Source organism: Urocampus carinirostris, chromosome 8 (assembly GCF_059441175.1).
Source record: "Urocampus carinirostris isolate Australia breed hairy pipefish chromosome 8, RoL_Ucar_1.0, whole genome shotgun sequence".
In the NCBI taxonomy this organism is placed as follows: Eukaryota; Metazoa; Chordata; class Actinopteri; order Syngnathiformes; family Syngnathidae; genus Urocampus; species Urocampus carinirostris.
This window is the reverse complement of record NC_142356.1, coordinates 15,313,397-15,328,935: the sequence shown is the minus strand read 5'-3', so window position 1 is coordinate 15,328,935 and position 15,539 is coordinate 15,313,397. Positions and strand designations below refer to the sequence as shown.

The window sequence follows — 15,539 nt, the reverse complement described above, 5'->3', positions numbered from 1 at the left end:
AAAACAGAAAAAAAAGGAAAGAAAGAGGCATAGGAAAAAAGTAAATAGAGAACAAAAAGAAAAAAGTAACAGCTTGGAAAAAATTGACACAATGAGACTTTTTTTGAAGGAATTTTAAAAAAAGTAGAAAAAAACACGGAAAAAAGACGAAAAAGTTTGTGTTGCATTCAAATAATTTCCAATTGTATCAAGTGAATCTTGTTGCCAACATTGTACTTCCACTAAAAATGTGATTAAGTACAGTTCTGTATCTTGCAACCGACTAAATAAGCCCCCAAAAATGTTAATATTATGTGACAAAATATATCAGGAAAAAAAAAGAAATGGATATCTTGTGAATGAATTGTAAGAACAAATGACGTTTGTGGGCCGTACAACCTTTGCAATAGTACATGAGTCAATTCATTCAAAAGTGAAAAATAATTTTGCATTGCCAGAAACTCAGCAAAATGTCAAGTTTTGGACATAATTAATTATCTTGCCACACTTGGGATTATGGTTGCTCACTGTTGTTTTCAAGCGTTGCTCACCTTCTTTGGATGAACGCTCAGACCCGTGGAAAATTAGAGGGAACATTGGTTGTGAGATTGTACCTCAAGTGATTAAATGTGAGGAACCTTTGCTCATCTGTACCAAAAGTGGGAAAAAGCATGTTTTTAAGAGACTTTCACTATGAGTTCACACCAGTGGAGAAACTTTATTTGATTGCAATGAGGAGGCCGATAAGAGTGTTTCAAATGATGATTGCAATTAACAGATGGAGGGAAAAACTACTTTTTCAATCAATATGGGCTACACAAAAAAAGTGCAAAAACAAAACCCTCTGCATATGAAACACCACACACGGACGAAAACATACATACAGCATCTTGACACCTCGTCATATTCTCGCTTGGAGAAGCACCGCGTTTTTATTTGGGAAATGAGATCTTGTCATCTCATTTTAATCTTATATCACAGTTTGGCCAAGTGTTCAGTGTTGATACAGTGACACATGCAGACGTGTAAAAATACGGAGAAAAAAAAAAATCTGTGTTTGAGACATGCTGTGCCCCGACTTGCAATGAGATACAAGTCGCCCTCGCTTTCTTGAAATCTCTATTCGCACATGGAGAAGTAGATCATTGCGGAGGGTTATGCAATTACAGCTCAGTCACAGCCTGTTGATAGATCATGACTAGCTGCTCTTGGCACAACAGACATTCGCGTATCTATTTTGTTTAGCCCATTTTTGGGAGGCTCAGAAAAATTGAAGGCTGGAGAGCTTATCACGTAACATTTGTGTGTCATCGCTTTGGCTCAGATTCATTTTTAGCATGTGGCTCGGTTTTGCAGGCATAACATTTGTAAAAATTTAAACATCTTTCGCACTTCTGCTGATTGTTTAAATGAATATGGCTGTACTAATATACAGTGGCTTGCGAAACTATTTGACCCCCTTGTGACCTTCTGCCACATTTCAGAATTCAAAATAAAAGATATAAAACTGTAATTTATTGTGAAACATCAACAATAAGTGGGAGACAATCACACACTCCAAGATATTTACATTTGGTGACACACACTTTATTGGATTTTTTAAACTGTCTTAACAAATGAAAAACGAAAAGTGGGTGTTCTAAATTATTTAGCCCCATTGAGTTAGTACTTTGTAGCGCCACCTTTTGCTGCGATTACAGCTGCAAGTCGCTCGGGCATGTCTCTATCAGTAACTGATATTTTTGCCCATTCCTCCTTGCAAAACAGCTCGAGCTCAGTGAGGTTGGATGGAAAGCGTTTGTAAACAGCAGTTTCCAGTTCTTTCCACAGATTCTCAATTAGATTGAGGTCTGGACTTTGACTTGGCCATTCTAACATCTTGATATGTTTTTGGTGAACCATTCCATTGTAGCTTTTGCTTTATGTTTTGAATCTTGGTCTTGTTTGAAGACAAATCTCCATCCCAGTCTCAGGTCTTTTGCGGACTCCATCAGGGTTTCTTCCAGAATGGTCCTGTATTTGGCTCCATCCATCTTCCCATCAGTTTTAACCATCTTCCCTGTCCCTGCTGAAGAAAAGAAGGCCCAAACCATGATGCTGCCACCACCATGTTTGAGTGTGGGGATAGTGTGTTGAGGGGGATGAGCTGTGCTGCTTTTACCCCAAACATAACGTCTTGCATTGTTGCCATAAAGTTCGATTTTGGTCTCATCTGACCAGAGCACCTTCTTTCACATGTTTGGTGTGTCTCCCAGGTGGCTTGTGACAAACTTTAAACGACACTTTTTATGGATATCTTTAAGAAATGGCTTCCTTCTTGCCTCTCTTCCATAAAGGCCAGATTTGTGCTGTATATGACTGATTGTTGTCCTACGGACAGATTCTCCCACCTCAGCTGTAAACCTCTGCAGTTCATCCATCTCTGATCAGTCTTCTCCTTGTGTGAGATGAAAGTTTAAGGGGACGGCCCGATCTTGATAGATTTGCAGTGGTCTGATACTCCTTCCATTTCAATATTATTGCTTGCACTGTGCTCCTTAGGATGTTTAAAGCTTGAGTTATCTATTTGTACCCGAATCCAGCTTTAAACTTCTCCATAACAGGTATGTTGTTGTCCCACCAAATGGGTTTAAGTCTTGCAAGTGCGGCTGTGGTTTGAGCTACCCTGGCCATGATTTTTGGTTCTGACCCCTCTTCTGATATTACAGCTCCAAGATATTTACATTTGGTGACAAGTTCTGGCTCTCTGTGGTTGATGATGTTTGTTGTGATACCTTGGTGATAGTTGGTCATTACTTTTTGTTTTTTTCTGTACTCATTTCCATCCTATACTGGAATGATGCATTACATACTTGATGACCAGATATCTGAATTCCTGTTTGTCTCCTGCCAATCAGGCAATATCACCAGCAAAATGGAGGTTAGGGATTTTGTGTCCCCCAATAGTAACTGACAAAAATTATATTACCCCACAATGAACATAAAACAAGAGGCACATAATGTAAAAAAATGAAGAATAAAGGAAATAATAAAAGTATTTATTGACCTTTTTGCCTTGTGTTTCTTGAAAACGTATCCAGTGGCATCTGCTTTTGACAATCAGTTGGAAGGCAGATGTGGCGCTAGCCCGACTTGTCAACACTTTTCCCAGGTGATTCTTCTTCTCAGATTCAGAGACTTTATGGATTATTGCTAACGTCTTTAATTTAGGCTGATTGCTTGCTGAGTCTTGCCAAAAACTCTCCTCCCCCTCATCTTTTCATTAGCTGCATAAAAAAGTGAAAAAGGTTGCCATAACCTTTTGTGTTGAAAGCTAGCGTTGTCTATTTCTACACACTCAATTAGGTTAAACTATTCTGTTCAGAAAGGTCTTCACCAATCATTTAGCCACATTAAAAAAATGATAATAATTACCGTCATCTTCTTCTTTGTGGAGAGTTAGCGTTGTCGTTTTCTACACGTAAAATGAGGTTAAACTCTTCTGTACAGAAAAATCATCACCAATCATTTAGCCACATTCAAATATGACAGTAATAAGCGTAATCTTCTGTGTGGAAAGAAGGTATTGTAATTCTCTACACGTAAAATTAGGTTAAACTTTTCCGTGCAGAAAGGTCTTCACCAATCATTTAGCCCCATTTAAAAAACATAACTGTTTTTTTCTGCATGGATAGCTAGCATTGTCGTCTTCTATAGAATTGGCACAAACTCAGTTGACACAGAAAGGTTTTCACAAATAATTTAGCCATATATATATATATATATATATATTTATTTAAAGCGTCATCTTCTGTGCAGAAAGCTAACTGGATTGACTTCCACGCAGAAAACTAGCTTGGTTTTTTTTTTTGCATGGAAAGCTTGTTTACTTTGATACCCAAAATTTGCATAAAAGCCCTTCTGCGCAGACAGATAGCATAGTCTTTTCCGATAATTTAGCCACATTTTTGCATTAGCCACATAAAAACATGCAACTTACCCACCCAACACTCGGTCGGGTCGGTCTGGACATCTTTTTGTCCAAAATTGGCATGTAAAACAGTGATTTGTTCAACCGTTAATTTGTGGACAAAACTGAGTCCAAAATTGTGATTGATGTGTTTACCTCGTCATATGTGGTCACAATTTAGACCCGAAAATGGGTCTTTTCAACTTGTATAACCTGTATTTGGTGTCTTTTAGACCAGTTTTTGCTTATCGTGCATTTTCTAGCAATTGATTTTTAAATTTACAATCATCCATCAAATTCGTTTTTACGACCAAATTAAAACAATTTTCGTTACTGTCCCGTTTTGCCTTTTAATGAAGCTAAAAGAAATGTTCGTTTAGTTTTTCTAGCTAACTGATAAATAATGCACTTATTTTACCTCAGTTATTTATAGACAATTGTAAAATAGCACCATTCGATGTGATAACTTGAGGTTTGATGGATAACTTGTTGGATAAAGGGATTTATAGAGTGCCATCTTATGTCAATGTCACTGAAATTTAGAATAGGATGCAGTGCAGTGTTTGTTTTAACCATTTATCGGACAGAAGTATAAATCCAAAACCGGGTGTCCTGGGAGCCAGGAGAAGCTCTGCCTCACCTGTCATTATAGAAATATAGAATACTACATATATGCAATTTTTAAATGTACTCATTGTTAAAAGTGTTTCTCATTTCCAATTCACAAATTGTGGATGTTCTTTTGAAAATCGCTACACATCATTAATAAAATTAGTATGTACTTGAACTCATTACTGTGCTGTGTGTCTGCAGATTCTGAGTGAGGCGCGCAATTCTCTGGCAATCAAATAATGAATAAGATGTAGGTTCAATTATTTGTAAATCTGACTCACCAGACACAAGTCACTGGTCTTAAGTAACAAAATATTTAGGTCAAACCTGCCACATGCAAAATATCAACGCATCCTTTTGTGTAACTGTGGTGATGCGAATGGGCGTTAATGAACTTGAAACTTGACTTGTGCACCCTTATTTGCATGCTCACAACCAAATCAAATGAATCCCGGTAAGTGACGCGCCCCAAAATAACCTCAAACGTACCAGAACTGAGAATGGATTCCCTTGTCTTGTAGCTAGACAATTAGAACAGTTTCTTTTTCACGCTCTTTTGTCATGCCCGCAATGAGGTTTCTGCTAAAAAATATATAAAACTTAAATAACCGGGTAAAAGGGTAAAACATTACAATAATTGTTGTTGTTGTGTTCATAGTTCATCTGATTTACATCCTGGCCGCATGTATTGAACAACGTCTTCACCAATCATTTAGCCCCATTTAAAAAAACAACTGTTTTTTTCTGCATGGATAGCTAGCATTGTCGTCTTCTATAGATTTGGCACAAACTCAGTCGAAACAGAAAGGTTTTCACAAATCATTTAGCCATATATATATATATATATATATATATATATATTTTGGTTACTGTCCCGCTTCGCGTTTTAATGAAGCTAAAAGAAATGTTCGTTTAGTTTTTCTAGCTAACTGATAAATAATACACTTAGAATGCCGAGTCCAATCACTCATTTTACTTCAGTTATTTATAGACAATTGTAAAATAGCACCATTATTTTCCTAAGAGGGAAACCAAAAGCCACAAAAACAGCAGAGGCTCCAAAATTGAACCCTGTGGAACACCGAATGTTTACTTAAGCATTAGATTTGTTTTTGCTCATATTAAAATACAGTGTTCCAAATTTGTCTAGAATTTGTAGTTTAAAGAAATGAAGGAAAGAAAAAAATGAACTAATGGGAATTCCTGCCAAGTGTGAAAGTAAAGTTTTTGTTGTCTTGCATTTCAGAATTTTTAGGATTTCCTCGATGTTTTTTTTTTTTTTTTTTATCAGATCTGTTTTTTGTGCGTTGATAGTTAATAGATTAAGAACTGCTTGCACATGAGGTTTGATGGATAGCTTGTAGGATAAGGGGTTTTCTAAAGCTCCATCTAAATTCAATGCCTCTGAATTTTAGAAAAGGAGGCATTGCAATTTTTTTTTTTTGGACACAAGTATGAATCCAAAACCGGATGTCCTAAATATTAATTCCTATATTGAAGCTCCTCATTGTAAGTATTGCACAAACCTGAACAGAGACGTGAAGTCCTTAGAGGCAGGAGAAGCTTTGTAATAACAAATATATTCAACTTTTAAATGTATTTATTGTTAAAATTGTTTCTTATTTACAATTCACAAATCCCACGATGTTCTTTTTTTGAAAATCGCTGAACATTATTAATACAATTAGTATGTAACTCATTAACTGTGCTTAGCGTCTGCAGATTATGAGTGAGGCGCGCAATTCTCTGGCAATCAAGTTCTGATGTAGGTTGCTTTTTTTGTAGATCTGATGGTGCGTCACCAGACACAAGTCTCACTGCTAGTCATTGGTCTCAAATAACAAAATATTTAGGTCAAATCTGGTGCATGCCAAAACAGCAACATATCATTTCGTGTTGCGATGGTGAGGCGAATGGGCGTTAATTAACTTGAAACTTGGCTTGTGCGCCCTTATTTGCATGCTTACAACTTGATAGAATGAATCCCAATTAGTGACACACCCAGAAATCACGCATACAGAACTGAGAATGGATTCACTTGTCTTGTAGGTAAACCAGGGCTGGCATGAGTCAGATTTTTTTTATTTCACTGGTATGTTCTCGTCCCTCCAAACCAGTTTAAGTCTGGCAAGTTCGGCTTGGGTTTGAGTTCTTCTGACCATGATTTCTGGTTCTGAACCCTCTTGTGATATTACAGCTACAAGATATTTACATCTGGTGACCAGTTCTAGCTGTCTGTGGTTGATGGCGAAGTTTGCGGTGATACGTTCGTGATATTTGGTCGTTACTTTTGTTTTTTTCTGTACTCATTTCCATCCTATACTGGCTTGATGTCTTACACACTTAATGACCAAATCTCTGAATTCATGTTTGTCTCCTGCCCATTCGGCAATATCATCAGCAAAACGGAGGTTAGTGATTTTGTGTCCCCCAATACTACCCTGGTCATATCCCTCGAGAGGGGTGACCGACAGCAAGACAAACACATACACAAAAACAATTTAAAAAAAGAGAAAAAGTAGCAAAAAAAACACACAAAAATTTGGGGACCATGGCCAACCCAAATGCCCAAACACCCGAACATGTTAAGCACCCCGGCACTCAAGTTGATCATGCTTTCATCTCTCCAGATGAAAAGGGGACACAAGAAAGCGGCCATGTCACTCGGGTCAGGGTGACCCAACATACTCTTTTGTTCAACCGCAGGGCCCGACAGCTTTCGCTGGTTTACCCCTGCCGCATCATACGGGTGCCCTGCCCAATACTAACTGACAAAAATTAGATAACCGCACAATGAACATAAAACGAGAGTCACATAATGTAAAAAAATGAAGAATAAAGGAAATAATAAAAACATTTATTTTACCTTTTTGCCTTGTGTTTCTTGAAAACCTATCCAGTCACGTCTGCTTTTGCAGGCTTTTGACAATCCATCGTAAATGAGCAAGGCAGAGTAGCGCTAGCCCGACTCTCCAGGTGATTCCTTTCCACAAATTCAGAGACTTTATGGATTCTTGCTCATCTTTTAATTAGCTACATAAAAAAAGTGAAAAAAGTTAGCATTGATCATGTAGAAAGCTAGCGTACACATACTATTAGGTTAAACTATTCTGTTCAGAAAGGTCTTCACCAATCATTTAGCCACATGAAATGAAATGTGAAATGATCTGCATTTATATAGCGCTTTTCAAGTCAACGACTTCCCAAAGCGCTTTACAGTGTGCTTCACATTTCCCAATAGCGGCCTTGTATTGTAGCCATGTAAGACGCTAACCTGCTTATTGGGGGTATTAGGGGTTCAGTGTCTTACCCAAGGACACTTCGACATGTAACACGGGCAAGCCGGGATTCGAACTGGGATCCCTGATCCCAAGACGAGCGCTCTACCTCCTGAACTACTGCCGCCCCACTTATAATTTTAATGTGATGAATGTGCTAGATTTATCACATTAAAAAATGATAATAATTAGTCATCTTCTGTGTGGAAAGTTAGCATTGTCGTTTTCTACACACACAATTAGGTTAAACTCTTCTGTACAGTAAAGTCTTCACCAATCATTTAGCCCCGTTAAAAAAAACAACTGCTGTTTTTCTGCTTGGATAGTGAGCATTGTCGTCTTCTGTAGCAAGAATTGGCACAAACTCAGTCTACACTAGACCTAAGATTTATGGCCCGAGCCCGAACCCGAACCCGAGGCAATTTCGGGCCGGGTCGGGCCTGAAATGTCAGTCATACGGTCGGGTCGGGTCGGGTTCGGTCCTGCTTTTTTTTTTTTTTTTTTTTTTTTAATTAATTAATAATTATAAATATATGTTCATTAAAAATATATACTTAAACTATGTATGGATACTAGACCAAGGAATACTTGTTATAAAATAAATAATTTGGATAAAACGGAGAAGGAGCTGTAATTGCTTTTAACGGAGCCAGAGCATGCTCTGTGCACGTGACGTGACGTGAATGCTGTCCTCTTAATAATCTTCCCCTCCGCAAATTCGCGTGATTTTGGCCTGGTATCCCCGATATGGAGTCGGACCAACAAGAAGTTAAGGATAAACTCAAGAGAAGAGAACTGACGAGGAAAACGCACTCTGGTAAGAGTAAAGTGTTATAATTAGCTCGCTTTATTGTTTTAATAAGCGTTTTATATAGAATACGATCGCTTTTGTCGGAAGCGTACATTAGATAGATAGATAGATAGATACTTTATTCATCCCCGAAGGGAAATTCACTTTTCCAGCAGCATCCCTGAGCTGAGAACAATCGAAAATAACACGGGAGCTGCTGGAGTGGCTGCCATTCGTGACGGCGCCGGAGAAACGATTCAATTTGAATCATGTACAAACAAACAAACAATTGAATCATGTACAAGAAACGATTCAATTTGAATCATGTACAAACAAACAAACAAATATGCTAATAATACAATTTCGCTAATTGGAAACTTCAAAGCAGGTTCGCAATCACGATAACGATTGAATAGCAATAAATTGTGTGCATCTACAGACACACAACTTGGATAGGATTTAGCTAATAGAATTATAAAATTATTTCGCAAGATAGTAAGGCACTAAGAAGACAGTGTTTCCTATATTGTCTCCTGATTCTTGATAAGAGTCCTGATTGCTGATTGTTTATGGCCAGAGGGTAATGATGCTAATCCTTCTCCATATTTCTTGATGCTTGCAAGCTTCATTTTCATGGTTATCAGTGTTTGCTTCTTCCTTTAGCATCAATCCAAGTATGGGGTTAATAACAAATGAAAGCTTCTTACACAAGGTTCTGAACTGAACAAAGACAAATGCATTGTGGGTTGGAATTAAGCCAATAGCATATCGAAATCTTCATAAAGTCGTGACGCAACCCAAATATTAAACAGGCATTTTATATGGTGTCGACCAAAAGCAGACAGTCATCTAAGAATTGTATGAGGCATGTCAAATGCACAAACTGCTCAAAGTTTAAATAATGTAAATTTTTGGGCACGTAATTTGTTGTTGATGATGTATGGTGGTAAAAATGCAGTGATAAAGGGCAAATATATCTTAGCTATGGATGCCATGATCTACGAATGTACTGTATTTATCCGAAATTCCTGCTATGTACCTGTTGCTATTTAATGACAAACCATGTTACATAACTGTCCTGGCAGTAGGAAGTCTTGGAACATGATTGAAACCACTAATGAGGCCAAGATGGGCGTTCCTCCTCCTTCCATTGACGTTGGTGACATTTTCATCCGCGTTAAAAAACGCAATTTGCAGAATAAAATCACGCTTTATTGTTTAAATAAACGCGTTATATAGACTAGGATCTCCCAATTATTATAATTAGCTCGCTTTATTGTTTTAATAAGCGTTTTATATCGAATACGATCAGGGGGGGGGGGGGGGGGGGGGATTTGCATAGGAGTCGGAAAAGGGCACAACACGTCAACACCCCCTCAATGAAAGTGCTGCGCTAAAATCTTAAGGACGTACTACTACTGCTGCTGTGGATTATGGCCCAATGATCAAGTCGTCAAAATGACGGACGCCCTTAAATGTTTTCGCTACCTCAAAAAAAAAAAAACGTCAATGACAGATTGTCGCTTAATGTAACATCTGCAGTGCAGACACAGAAATATAAAAGATGTAAATGTTTATACAGTTTTATTTAACTTAGGCCTAGATGTGACCTGTTCCACTTCGTCCGCCATGATTTTGAGCGTCTCTACGTCAGTCAGACGTCATTGAGGTTGCCAGCTCTGTTAAATCAGGTCATGCAAGGCTTTGATGCTAGGTCCTTAGCTTGGCCTTGATGCTAGGTCCTTAGCTTGGCAGCAAGGCTTTGATGCTATGTCCTTAGCTTGGCCATCTTGGCCTTTTGATTTTTGCATTCCGGAGATGGAATAAGAGCTTGCTCTGTCCACTCCACGCATCGGCCCGGTATTGCAGTACCTCCGGGAACGGTGCATTCGCAATGATCGCAACAAGGCTTTAGGGCTAGGACCTTAGCTTAGCCTTTTGGCTGAGAGTAAGTGTCCCGGCTCCTAGGCTTTGTAGCGTTTAATGAACTGACCGATAACGGATAATGGATAATGAATAACGAAGATAGAACAATAACCCTTAAAAACCCCCTAGATGTTGTAACAAAAGGCAGAGTTTAATTTGTTATCATAAACCACCCCTCCTTATAAATAAAATATGTAATTTCGGGCCCCTTTCGGGCCGGGCCAGCAAATCCAGTTAATTAGTCGGGCTCGGTCCGGGTCGGGTTTAATACCCCTCGGGCCTGCGTCGGGCTCGGGTGCTTTTTTTTGGCCCGATCTTACCTCTAGTCTACACCACGGTTGTCAAACAGGCGGCCCACCGGTCGGATCAAGCACGCTAAGGGATTGAATCCGGACCGCGAGACAAAACTCAGAGAAGCGCAAGAGAAAAGAAGCTATAAGTTGAAAAATGTCCAACACGAGGTGGTGTATCCCTGGATTTTCACAAAGAAAAGTTTTCCATCTGCCGCAGGAATGTCGAATTTTTGGACTGGCGTGACGTCATCCACTTCGCTACAAGCACCCCTAGGGCATCATGTTCATCTGTTAATAAACAACGGGGTAGACTGCTGGAAGTGTGAATTTCCCTACTGGGATGAATAAAGTATCTATCTATCTATAAGACCATTTTATTATTATAAGAGAAATTATATTTCTCTCTCTCTCTCTCTCGCCCTTTCTCTCTCTCTCTCTCGCCCTTTCTCTCTCTCTCTCTCTCGCCCTTTCTCTCTCTCTCTCTCTCGCCCTTTCTCTTTCCCTCTGTCTCGCCCTTTCTCTTTCCCTCTGTCTCTCTCTCTCTCTCTCTCTCTCTGTCTTTTTACCTTCCTTTTCTCTCTCTTTCTCTCTCTCTCTCTCTCTATTTTGACTTCCCATTATCGCTTTCTCTCCTTTTCTTTTCTCTTTCTTTCCCTCTCACTAATTTTCTTTTTATCTCTTTTGTTTCTCCTGTTCTCTTTCTGTCTTCTCTCTTTCTTTGTCCCACCCTCTTTCTTTTTCTCCCTCTCTTTCTCTTATTTCGTTCTCTCTCTTTTTCTTTCTCTCTCATCTACTAGTCCGGCCCCCGAGAGAATGTTTGTTCTATCATGTGGCCCCCGAGTTAAAATGAGTTTGACCACCCCTGGTCTACACAAAAAGGTTTTTACAGGGATGTGTTCAGCCCTATTTTGTGGACAAAACTGAGTCCAAAATTGTGATTGATGTGTTTACGTCGTCAAATGTGGTCACAATTTAGACCCTGAAAATGGGTCTTTTAAACTTGTACAACCTGTATTTGGTGCCTTTTAGAAGACCACCATTCCTAGCAGACAGATCTAATTTTCTATCGGCCTAGCAACGCAGGGGCCATTTTGCCTGTATGTTATACATGTGACAGATGGTTTTCTCCTGTATTTTGTGAGTGCAATGCATGACAGTTTTGTTTAGCGAATACGTTTTTTAGATAGATAGATAGATAGATAGATAGATACTTTATTCTTCCCTGTAGGGAAATTCACACTTCCAGCAGTCTACCCCGTTGTTTATTAACAGATTATAATAACATTTTCAGCATAAGTTAGAAATTTTGGGTCTTTTTGACACATTTTTTGTTTTTAGCATTGTTATTACAGTTTTTGTGTGCGAGAAGCATTTTTGTGAAATCGGTGATGCATTTTGTTTTTATTATGTTTTTTAATGAGGATTAGTAATTGGATCAGTGAAAGTGTTTTTATACTTATGTGAGAGAGTTATTGTGTTAAAACAGATGTTCTTGTAAAAGTAAGGTTTTGCTTGTCATGCATTTCCGAATTCTGGGGATTTCCTTAAGACGCCATCTTATGTCAATGTCACTGAAATTTAGAATAGGATGCAGTGCAATGTTTGTTTTAACCATTTATCGGACACAAGTATAAATCCAAAACCGGATGTCCTGGGAGGCAGGAGAAGCTCTGTCTCACCTGTCATTATGGAAATCTCATCTCATTAGCTGCACCGCTTATCCTCAGTAGGGTCGCGGGGTTGCTGGAGCCCATCCCAGCAATCATCGGGCAGTGGGCAGGGGACACCCTGAACCGGTTGCCAGCCAATCGCAGGCCACACAGGGACAGACAACTAAGCTCAATCACACCTAGGGACAATTTGGACTGGCCAAATTGACCTGAAATGCATGTGTTTGGAATGTGGGAGGAAACCGGAGTGCCCGGAGGAAACCCACACAAGCACGGGGAAAACATACAAACTCCGCACAGGAAGTCCGCTAGCTGGATTTGAACCCACACAGGAGGATCCCGAGACCTTAGAACTGTGCCGCACACGCGCTAACCACTGCGCCGCCGTGCTGCCCCTCATTATAGAAATATAGAATAATAAATATATTCAATTTTTGAATGTACTCATTGTTAAAATTGTTTCTCATTTAGAATTCACAAATTGTGGATGTTCTTTTAGAAATCGCTAAACATCATTAATACACTTCGTATGTACTTGAACTCATTACTGTGCTGGGTGTCTGCAGATTCTGAGTGAGGCGCCCAATTCTCTGGCAATTAAATCATGAAAAAGATGTAGGTTCATTTATTTGTAAATCTGACTCACCAGACACAAGTCACTGGTCTTAAGTAACAAAATATTTAGGTCAAACCTGCCGCATGCAAAATAGCAACGCATCATTTTGTGTAACTGTGGTGATGCCAATGGGCGTTAATGAACTTGAAACTTGGCTTGTGCACCCTTATTTGCATGCTCACAACCAAATCAAATAAATCCCGGTAAGTGACGCGCCCAAAAATAACCACAAACGTACCAGAACTGAGAATGGATTCCCTTGTCTTTCTCACGCTATGTTGTCATACCTGCAATTAGCTTTCTGCTAAAAAAAATATAAAAATTAAATAACCGGGTAAAAGGGTAAAAAAGTACCATAATTGTCGTTGTTGTGTTCATAGTTCGTTTGATTTAAATCATAGCCGCATGTATCGAACAACGTTTTCCACTTTTAATTCTTAGTTTTATTCCGATTTTTAATTGAACATTTTGGAGTGCGCGAAATACACCAATAAACACGGCATTTCATTCACACCCTTCTGATAAAGCCCTAACCCATTTTTCATGCCTGTTTATTACAAACAAATACTTGACAGAAACAACAAAGCATTTTAATCCAAATGCCAAAAACTAGCACTGTCACAAAAACAATCAACACTGAATGACATGTTGCACAAGCCCCAAAAATGTTTTGACAGATTTCCCCATCACTTCCAGTTTCTCTGTTGTTTCTTTAAATGCGACAAAATGTGACTTAAACATGAAAAACAAATCCCCACAGAGTCACCCTGTCCTACTTTGAATCCCGTTTGCCGGGATTACATAGAGCAATCATTAAACTCTGGAGACTAGCGTGCCAAAAGGTGATTCTGCAATTATATGGCACCACCCGCTCGCAGGGATGCTAAGACCATTCAAGCTGTAATACAGAAAAAATACATCCGTTCATCCTAAAAAGACATCATGCCGGTCGGCACGTACACAAAAATCTTTTTTTTTTTCCCCGTAGGAGTTGAGCCTGCACCTGAGAAAACCCAGAGGAGCGTTTATCACACTGCAAGATCTGGTGACAGGATCAAGGAAGCGTGGCGCTCCGTTTTCCCTGAGTTGTATCCAACACCTGAAGCACTCATGGGAGCATGTTAGGATTTTGCTCGAGCATGACGGTAATAACTTTGGAGATGAAGGCCAGAGGACAAAAAAAGAGGTGTAGGGGGGATTTTCGAGTTCTATTAAGGTAGTTTGAGATGATTTGTGGGTGCTTCCCCTGATTACAGAGATAGCATAGGAGAAAGGAGCAAGCAAAATTGCAAAAGTGCATAACGTTTGAGGATAAGTTGTTATACTTTGCTGCTTTTGATTTTATTGCATGCACATTTTTGCATCCTTGCTGCTATTCTATCTAGACATATCTGCGTTTTATGTCATTTTTATTTCTTGAATTGAAGGGGAGGGACATTCCTATGTCTTGCCTTGTGTTCTTTTCCAGGACCAGAGTAAGTATTCAGACTTTGAAAGAAGCAAGACATTTATTACAAAGTTTCAAAATAAAGATAAAATCTGAGTTGAATGTTTCGGCTCCTCTCTTATAGTAAAAAAGTTGTACATGCAACATTACAGAAACTCAGAATTTAAACCTCACATTACAAAGCAAAAAGCAGGAATTCCCTGTACAAGACAGGGTTGGGTAGGGTTACCGTATTTTCCGCACTATAAGGCGCACCTAAAAGTCTTAATTTTTTTCAAAAGCTGACCATGCGCCTTATAATACAGTGCGCCTTATATATGGCTCAATATTAAATTCGCAAGGTCTCGCAACTTACGCAACAGCCGCCGACTCGATTTTCCCCTGAAGGCGAAGTCGTTCGCGGTGTATGCTGGGATTTATATACCGGCGTTTCATTGGCTAACCAATGTGTCAATCATCATTTGAATCGATCGCTATTGGCTAAAGTTATTCGGAGCCTCGGATTGGCTAGAGGGCCAAAACAAACCCTGCAATTGGCCGAAAAAGATGTGTCAATCATCTGTTAAATCGATCGCTATTAGCTGAAGTTATTCGGAGCCTTGGATACGCTAGAGGGCCAAAACAAACCCTGCAATTGGCTGAAAAAGATGTGTCAATCATCCGTTAAATGGATTGCTATTGGCTGAAGTTATTCGGAGCCTCGGATACGCTAGAGGGCCAAAACAATTGGCCGAAAAAGATGACTGTGAATAGCAAGCTTGCTAAAGTACGCCATAAAGAAACATGTTTCATTAGTCTGTATTTGTAAATATTTTACTCTCCTGGATTTACTACACTCACGGTTGTAAGAAGACCATGATTGCGTATCATTATTGAACGGGAGAACTTAGGTGAGTTATGCGGCTTTATATTTTCCCGGTATCTTGTTTTAGAACGATCTTGATGTTGCTGTGATGAGTTGAGTGAATTAAACTCAATT

At 39.2% G+C, this 15,539-nt stretch overlaps 1 long non-coding RNA gene and 1 pseudogene across 1 annotated transcript in view; both read left to right on the top strand.

The window, feature by feature from the left end:
* The window catches only part of LOC148360806 (uncharacterized), a 41,649-nt gene extending 27,382 nt beyond the window's left edge, over positions 1-14,267 (top strand). Inside the window, exon 3 of the long non-coding RNA XR_015851202.1 lies at positions 14,102-14,267. This is a non-coding gene — a long non-coding RNA (uncharacterized LOC148360806). The remainder of the gene's footprint in view (positions 1-14,101) is intronic.
* On the top strand, positions 10,357-10,502 carry LOC148360807 (U2 spliceosomal RNA; annotated as a pseudogene).
* Positions 14,268-15,539: the final 1,272 nt, after the last annotated feature.